The following is a 7,500-nucleotide window of genomic DNA, read 5'->3' on the forward strand; positions in this document are numbered from 1 at the left end:
AAAACGGAGAATAGAGTGCTGCCCTCTGCGGGTGAAAACCTGGAAGTACGTTGGTTAATGATTTCCAGTTCACCCCGCTTGGTCAGGCCCACTCGGAGGCGGATAACTCCGGAACGCCGAGGCCGATTTCCTCCGGGTATGGCTCGTTGCGTGCGGCAGGAGGCGGCGCAGCGTACGGTACCGAGCACTCGGAGATGCGGTGCTGCCCGCCGGAGTGACAGCGAAAGGCTGCGCACCGCTTTCCGCCTGGTAACTCGGCGTCCGTGAGACCGACCGACTCCGCTTTAGCACCGGAGCTAGAGTGGGGCAAGGGGCACCGAAGGGTACCGGAACGATCACGTTCGCATACCGGGAAGTCGAGTGACGGGCCGCTGAAAGCGAGCAGGGTGCCACCGCTCGGGGCCCCGGTTTGTCCGTCCCACCCGGAGGCCCATATCTCCGGAAGGCACAGGCCGATTTCCTCCGGGTATGGCTCGTTGTGTGCGGCCGGACCAGGCGCAGCGGACGGTACCGAGCACTGGGAGGTGCGATGCTGCCCGCCGGAGTGACAGCGAAAGGCTGCGCACCGCTTTCCGCCTGCTAACTCGGCGTCCGTGAGACCGACCGACTCCGCTTTACCGCCGGAGCTAGAGTGGGGCAAGGGGCACGGTTGAGTACCGGAAGGATGACGTTCGCACACCGGGAAGTCGACTAGCGGGCCGCCGAAAGCGAGCTCGGGGCCCCGGTTTGTCCGTCCCACCCGGAGGCCCATATCTCCGGAAGGCACAGGCCGATTTCCACCGGGTATGGCTCGTTGTGTGCGGCCGGACCAGGCGCAGCGGACGGTACCGAGCACTCGGAGGTCGGGCGCTGCCCGCCGGAGGTACAGCGAAAGGCTGCAAACCACTTTCCGCCGCCTCCCTCCGCGGGCGTGAGACCGACGGTCGTCGGGTTTAGTTCCGCGGCTAGAGCAGGACGAGGGGCAGCGAACGGTACCGGAACGAACCCGGTCGCACACCGGGAAGTCGAGTGCCGGGTCTCGAAACGGAGCCGGGTCGGCCCAGTTTAAAACGGAGAAGAGAGTGCTGCCCTCTGCGGGTGAAAACATGGAAGTACGTTGGTTAATGATTTCCAGTTCACCCCGCTTGGTCAGGCCCACTCGGAGGCGGATAACTCCGGAACGCCGAGGCCGATTTCCTCCGGGTATGGCTCGTTGCGTGCGGCAGGAGGAGGCGCAGCGTTCGGTACCGAGCACTCGGAGGTGCGGTGCTGCCCGCCGGAGTGACAGCGAAAGGCTGCGCACCCCTTTCCGCCTGCTAACTCGGCGTCCGTGAGACCGACCGACTCCGCTTTAGCACCGGAGCTAGAGTGGGGCAAGGGGCACCGAAGGGTACCGGAACGATGACGTTCGCACACCGGGAAGTCGAGTGCCGGGCCGCCGAAAGCGAGCAGGGTGCCACCGCTCGGGGCCCCGGTTTGTCCGTCCCACCCGGAGGCCCATATCTCCGGAAGGCACAGGCCGATTTCCTCCGGGTATGGCTCGTTGTGTGCGGCCGGACCAGGCGCAGCGGACGGTACCGAGCACTCGGAGGTCGGGCGCTGCCCGCCGGAGGTACAGCGAAAGGCTGCAAACCACTTTCCGCCGCCTCCCTCCGCGGGCGTGAGACCGACGGTCGTCGGGTTTAGTTCCGCGGCTAGAGCAGGACGAGGGGCAGCGAACGGTACCGGAACGAACCCGGTCGCACACCGGGAAGTCGAGTGCCGGGTCTCGAAACGGAGCCGGGTCGGCCCAGTTTAAAACGGAGAAGAGAGTGCTGCCCTCTGCGGGTGAAAACATGGAAGTACGTTGGTTAATGATTTCCAGTTCACCCCGCTTGGTCAGGCCCACTCGGAGGCGGATAACTCCGGAACGCCGAGGCCGATTTCCTCCGGGTATGGCTCGTTGCGTGCGGCAGGAGGAGGCGCAGCGTTCGGTACCGAGCACTCGGAGGTGCGGTGCTGCCCGCCGGAGTGACAGCGAAAGGCTGCGCACCCCTTTCCGCCTGCTAACTCGGCGTCCGTGAGACCGACCGACTCCGCTTTAGCACCGGAGCTAGAGTGGGGCAAGGGGCACCGAAGGGTACCGGAACGATGACGTTCGCACACCGGGAAGTCGAGTGCCGGGCCGCCGAAAGCGAGCAGGGTGCCACCGCTCGGGGCCCCGGTTTGTCCGTCCCACCCGGAGGCCCATATCTCCGGAAGGCACAGGCCGATTTCCTCCGGGTATGGCTCGTTGCGTGCGGCCGGACCAGGCGCAGCGGACGGTACCGAGCACTCGGAGGTCGGGCGCTGCCCGCCGGAGGTACAGCGAAAGGCTGCAAACCACTTTCCGCCGCCTCCCTCCGCGGGCGTGAGACCGACGGTCGTCGGGTTTGTTTCCGCGGCTAGAGCAGGACGAGGGGCAGCGAACGGTACCGGAAGGAACCCGGTCGCACACCGGGAAGTCGACTAGCGGGCCGCCGAAAGCGAGCACGGGGCCCCGGTTTGTCCGTCCCACCCGGAGGCCCATATCTCTGGAAGGCACAGGCCGATTTCCACCGGGTATGGCTCGTTGTGTGCGGCAGGACCAGGCGCAGCGGACGGTACCGAGCACTCGGAGGTCGGGCGCTGCCCGCCGGAGGTACAGCGAAAGGCTGCAAACCACTTTCCGCCACCTCCCTCCGCGGGCGTGAGACCGACGGTCGTCGGGTTTGTCTCCGCGGCTAGAGCAGGACGAGGGGCAGCGAACGGTACCGGAACGAACCCGGTCGCACACCGGGAAGTCGACCAGCGGGCCGCCGAAAGCGTGCTCGGGTCCCCGGTTTGTCTGTCCCACCCGGAGGCTGATATCTGAGGAAGTCCGAGGCCGATTTCCTCCGGCTAACTCGGCGGGCAATGTGTCCCCCCCCCACCATCTTCGGCTGATTACCGTGGCTGGACCGGATCAAGGAGCAACGGAACCGTGCCAGAACGACGTCGGTCGGACGGCGTGAACTGATAGTGCCGAGGCCGGAAACCGAGCCGGAAATGTGCACCGATTTATTGGTCCCACTCGCAGGCCCATATCTCCGGAAGGCCGAGGCCGATTTCCTCCGGGTATGGTTCGCTGCGTGCAGCCGGAAGGGGAGCAGCGGACGGCACTGAGCAGCCGGAGGTGCGGCGCTGCCCGCCGGAGCTGCAAGCGAAAGGCTGCGCACCGCTTTCCGCTGGCTAACTCGGCGGCCGTCAGGCCGACCGACTCCGCTTCAGCACGGGAGCTGGAGTCGGGCAAGGGGCACCGAAGGGTACCGGAAGGATCACGTTCGGACACCGGGAAGTCGAGTGCCGGGCCGCCGAAAGCGAGCTCGGGGCCCCGGTTTGTCCGTCCCACCCGGAGGCCCATATCTCGAGAAGGCACAGGCCGATTTCCTCCGGGTTTGGCTCGCTGCGTGCGGCCGGACGAGGCGCAGCGAACGGTACCGAGCACTCGGAGGTGCGGCGCTGCCCGCCGGAGGTACAGCGAAAGGCTGCAAACCGCTTTCCGCCTCCTCTCCCCTCGGGCGTGAGACCGACGGTCGTCTGGTTTGCTTCCGCGGCAAGAGCAGGACGAGGGGCACCGAGCGGTACCAGAACGAACCCGGTCGCACACCGGGATGTCGAGTGCCCGGCCCAAACCCGCTACCCCCCCCCCACCCGAAAGCGAGCCACGGTTTGTGGATTAAAAGTGAAGCGGCAAAGATTTGTAAAACAGCGTGAAATGATGAACCAGAAGCCCAAAGTAATGGTGGGAATAAAAGTTCCGAAATGTGAAATGGTGAACCAGAAGTTGTGTGAACTGTTTAACCCAAAGTGGCAAAAATGGATTAAAAGGGGTGAAATGATCGACCGCAAAGCAGGGCAAGCATTAAACAAAAGCAGCAGCATTTTTTAAAAAGGGACAAATGGTTTACCAGAATCCCAAAAGAATGCTCAGAGACTTAAGTGCCAAAGGGGAAATGGTTAACCAGTAGCTGGGTGAACTGTTTAACCAAAAGTGGGAAAAAGGATTAAAAGGGGTGAAATGATTAACCAGAAGGCGAAAGCAATGTGCCGCGTCAAAGTCCTAAAGGGGAAAAGGTTGACCATAAAGCAGGGAAATGATTAAACCAAAGCAGAAAAATTCAGTAAAAAGGGGCAAATGGTTAACCAGAAGTTGGGTGAACTGCTTAACCAAAAGTGGGAAAGAGGATTAAAAGGGGAGAAATGTTGAACCAGATGTCGAAAACAATGCGCGGCGATGAAGTCTGAAAGAGGAAAAGGTTGACCGCAAAGCAGGGAAAGGATTAAACAGAAGCAGCAATATCTTTTAAAAAGGGACAAATGGTGAACCAGAATCCCAAAAGAATGCTCAGAGACTTAAGTCCCAAAGGGGCAAATGGTTAACCAGAAGCTGGGTGAACTGTTTAACCAAAAGTGGGAAAAAGGATTAAAAGGGGTGAAATGATTAACCAGAAGGCGAAAGCAAAGTGCGGCGGCGAAGTCCTAAAGGAGAAAAGGTTGACCAGAAAGCAGGGAAACGATTAAACAAAAGCGGCAACATTTTTTAAAAAGTGGCAAATGGTTAACCAGAATCCCAAAATAATGCTCAGAGACTTAAGTCCCAAAGGGGCAAATGGTTAACCAGAAGCTGGGTGAACTGTTTAACCAAAAGTGGGAAAAAGGATTAAAATGTTGTGAAATGATTAACCAGAAGGCGAAAGCAAAGTGCGGCGGCGAAGTCCTAAAGGGGAAAAGGTTGACCATAAAGCAGGGAAATGATTAAACAAAAGCAGAAAAATTCAGTAAGAAGGGGCAAATGGTTAACCAGAAGCTGGTTGAACTGCTTAACCAAAAGTGGCAAAAAGGATTGAAAGGGGAGAAATGTTTAACCGGATGTCGTAAACAAGGTGCGGCGATGAAGTCGGAAAGAGGAAAAGGTTGACCAGAAAGCAGGGAAAGCATTAAACAAAAGCAGCAACATTTTTTAAAAAGTGGCAAATGGTTAACCAGAATCCCAAAAGAATGCTCAGAGACTTAAGTCCCAAAGGGGAAATGGTGAACCAGAAGCTGGGTGAACTGGTGAACCAAAAGTGGGAAAAAGGATTAAAAGGGGAGAAATGTTTAACCAGAAGGCAAAAGCAAAGTGCGGCGGCGAAGTCCAAAAGGGGAAAAGGTTGACAAGAAAGCAGGGAAATGATTAAACCAAAGCGGAAAAATTCAGTAAAATGGGGCAAATGGTTAACCAGAAGCTGGGTGAAATGGTTAACCAAAAGTGGCAAAAAAAGATTTAAAGGGGAAAAATGATTAACCAGAAGTCGACAACAATGCGCGGCGATGAAGTCTGAAAGGGGAAAAGGTTGACCACATAGCAGGGAAACGATTAAACAAAAGCGGCAAAATTTTTAAAAAAGTGGCAAATGATTAACCAGAATCCCAAAAGAATGCTCAGGGACTAAGTCCCAAAGGGGAAATGGTTAACCAGAAGCTGGGGGAAATGGTTAACCAAAAGTTGCAAAAATGATTAAAAGGGGTGAAATGATCAACCAGAAGTCGAAAATTATGTGCGGCGGTGAAGTCTGAAAGAGGGAAAGGTTGACCAGAAAGCATTAAACAAAAGTGGCAACATTTTAAAAAAATTGGCAAATGGTTAACCAGAATCCCAAAAGAATGCTCAGAGACTAAGTCCCAAAGGGGAAATGGTTAACCAGAAGCTGGGGGAAATGGTTAACCAAAAGTTGCAAAAATGATTAAAAGGGGTGAAATGATTAACCAGGAGGCTAAAGCAATGTGCTGCGGTGAAGTCCTAAAGGGGAAAAGGTTGACCAGAAAGCAGGGAAAGCATTAAACAAAAGCGGCAACATTTTTTAAAAAGTGGCAAATGATTAACCAGAATCCCAAAAGAATGCTCAGAGACCAAGTCCCAAAGGGGAAATGGTTAACCAGAAGCTGGGGGAAATGGTTAACCAAAAGTTGCAAAAATGATTAAAAGGGGTGAAATGATTAACCAGGAGGCTGAAGCAATGTGCCGCGGTGAAGTCCTAAAGGGGAAAAGGTTGACCACAAAGCAGGGAAAGCATTAAACAAAAGCGGCAACATTTTTAAAAAAGTGGCAAATGATTAACCAGAATCCCAAAAGAATGCTCAGAGACTAAGTCCCAAAGGGGAAATGGTTAACCAGAAGCTGGGGGAAATGGTTAACCAAAAGTTGCAAAAATGATTAAAAGGGGTGAAATGATTAACCAGGAGGCTAAAGCAATGTGCCGCGGTGAAGTCTGAAAGAGGGAAAGGTTGACCAGAAAGCATTAAACAAAAGTGGCAACATTTTTAAAAAATTGGCAAATGATTAACCAGAATCCCAAAAGAATGCTCAGAGACTAAGTCCCAAAGGGGAAATGGTTAACCAGAAGCTGGGGGAAATGGTTAACCAAAAGTTGCAAAAATGATTAAAAGGGGTGAAATGATTAACCAGGAGGCTGAAGCAATGTGCCGCGGTGAAGTCTGAAAGAGGGAAAGGTTGACCAGAAAGCATTAAACAAAAGTGGCAACATTTTTAAAAAAGTGGCAAATGATTAACCAGAATCCCAAAAGAATGCTCAGAGACCAAGTCCCAAAGGGGAAATGGTTAACCAGAAGCTGGGGGAAATGGTTAACCAAAAGTTGCAAAAATGATTAAAAGGGGTGAAATGATTAACCAGGAGGCTGAAGCAATGTGCCGCGGTGAAGTCTGAAAGAGGGAAAGGTTGACCAGAAAGCATTAAACAAAAGTGGCAACATTTTTTAAAAATTGGCAAATGATTAACCAGAATCCCAAAAGAATGCTCAGAGACCAAGTCCCAAAGGGGAAATGGTTAACCAGAAGCTGGGGGAAATGGTTAACCAAAAGTTGCAAAAATGATTAAAAGGGGTGAAATGATTAACCAGGAGGCTGAAGCAATGTGCCGCGGTGAAGTCTGAAAGAGGGAAAGGTTGACCAGAAAGCATTAAACAAAAGTGGCAACATTTTTTAAAAATTGGCAAATGGTTAACCAGAATCCCAAAAGAATGCTCACAGACTAAGTCCCAAAGGGGAAATGGTTAACCAGAAGCTGGGTGAAATGGTTAACCAAAAGTTACAAAAATGATTAAAAGGGGTGAAATGATCAACCAGAAGTCGAAAACAATGTGCGGCGATGAAGTCCTAAGGTGGAAAAGTTACCCAGAAGGCAGGGAAATGATCAAACGAAAGCAGCCAAAAAATTATTAAAAGAGGGGAACTGATGAACCAAAAGATGAGAAACGGCCCGCAGAGACTAAGTCCAAAACGGGAACTGGTGAACCGGAAATGATTAACCAAAAACTAAGTCCGAAGAGGGAACTGGTAAACCAGAACTGAGTAACCAGATTTTTAAAATTAATTATAAATGGGGAAACGATTGAGCAAAAGGCGGAAATTAAGTCACAGGGACCAGGTCCGAAAGGGCAAGAGGTTACCCCGTAGGGGGCATTCGTCAACTCAATCTGAAAATT

This window comes from Heptranchias perlo, unplaced genomic scaffold (assembly GCF_035084215.1).
Source record: "Heptranchias perlo isolate sHepPer1 unplaced genomic scaffold, sHepPer1.hap1 HAP1_SCAFFOLD_305, whole genome shotgun sequence".
Lineage (NCBI taxonomy): Eukaryota > Metazoa > Chordata > Chondrichthyes > Hexanchiformes > Hexanchidae > Heptranchias > Heptranchias perlo.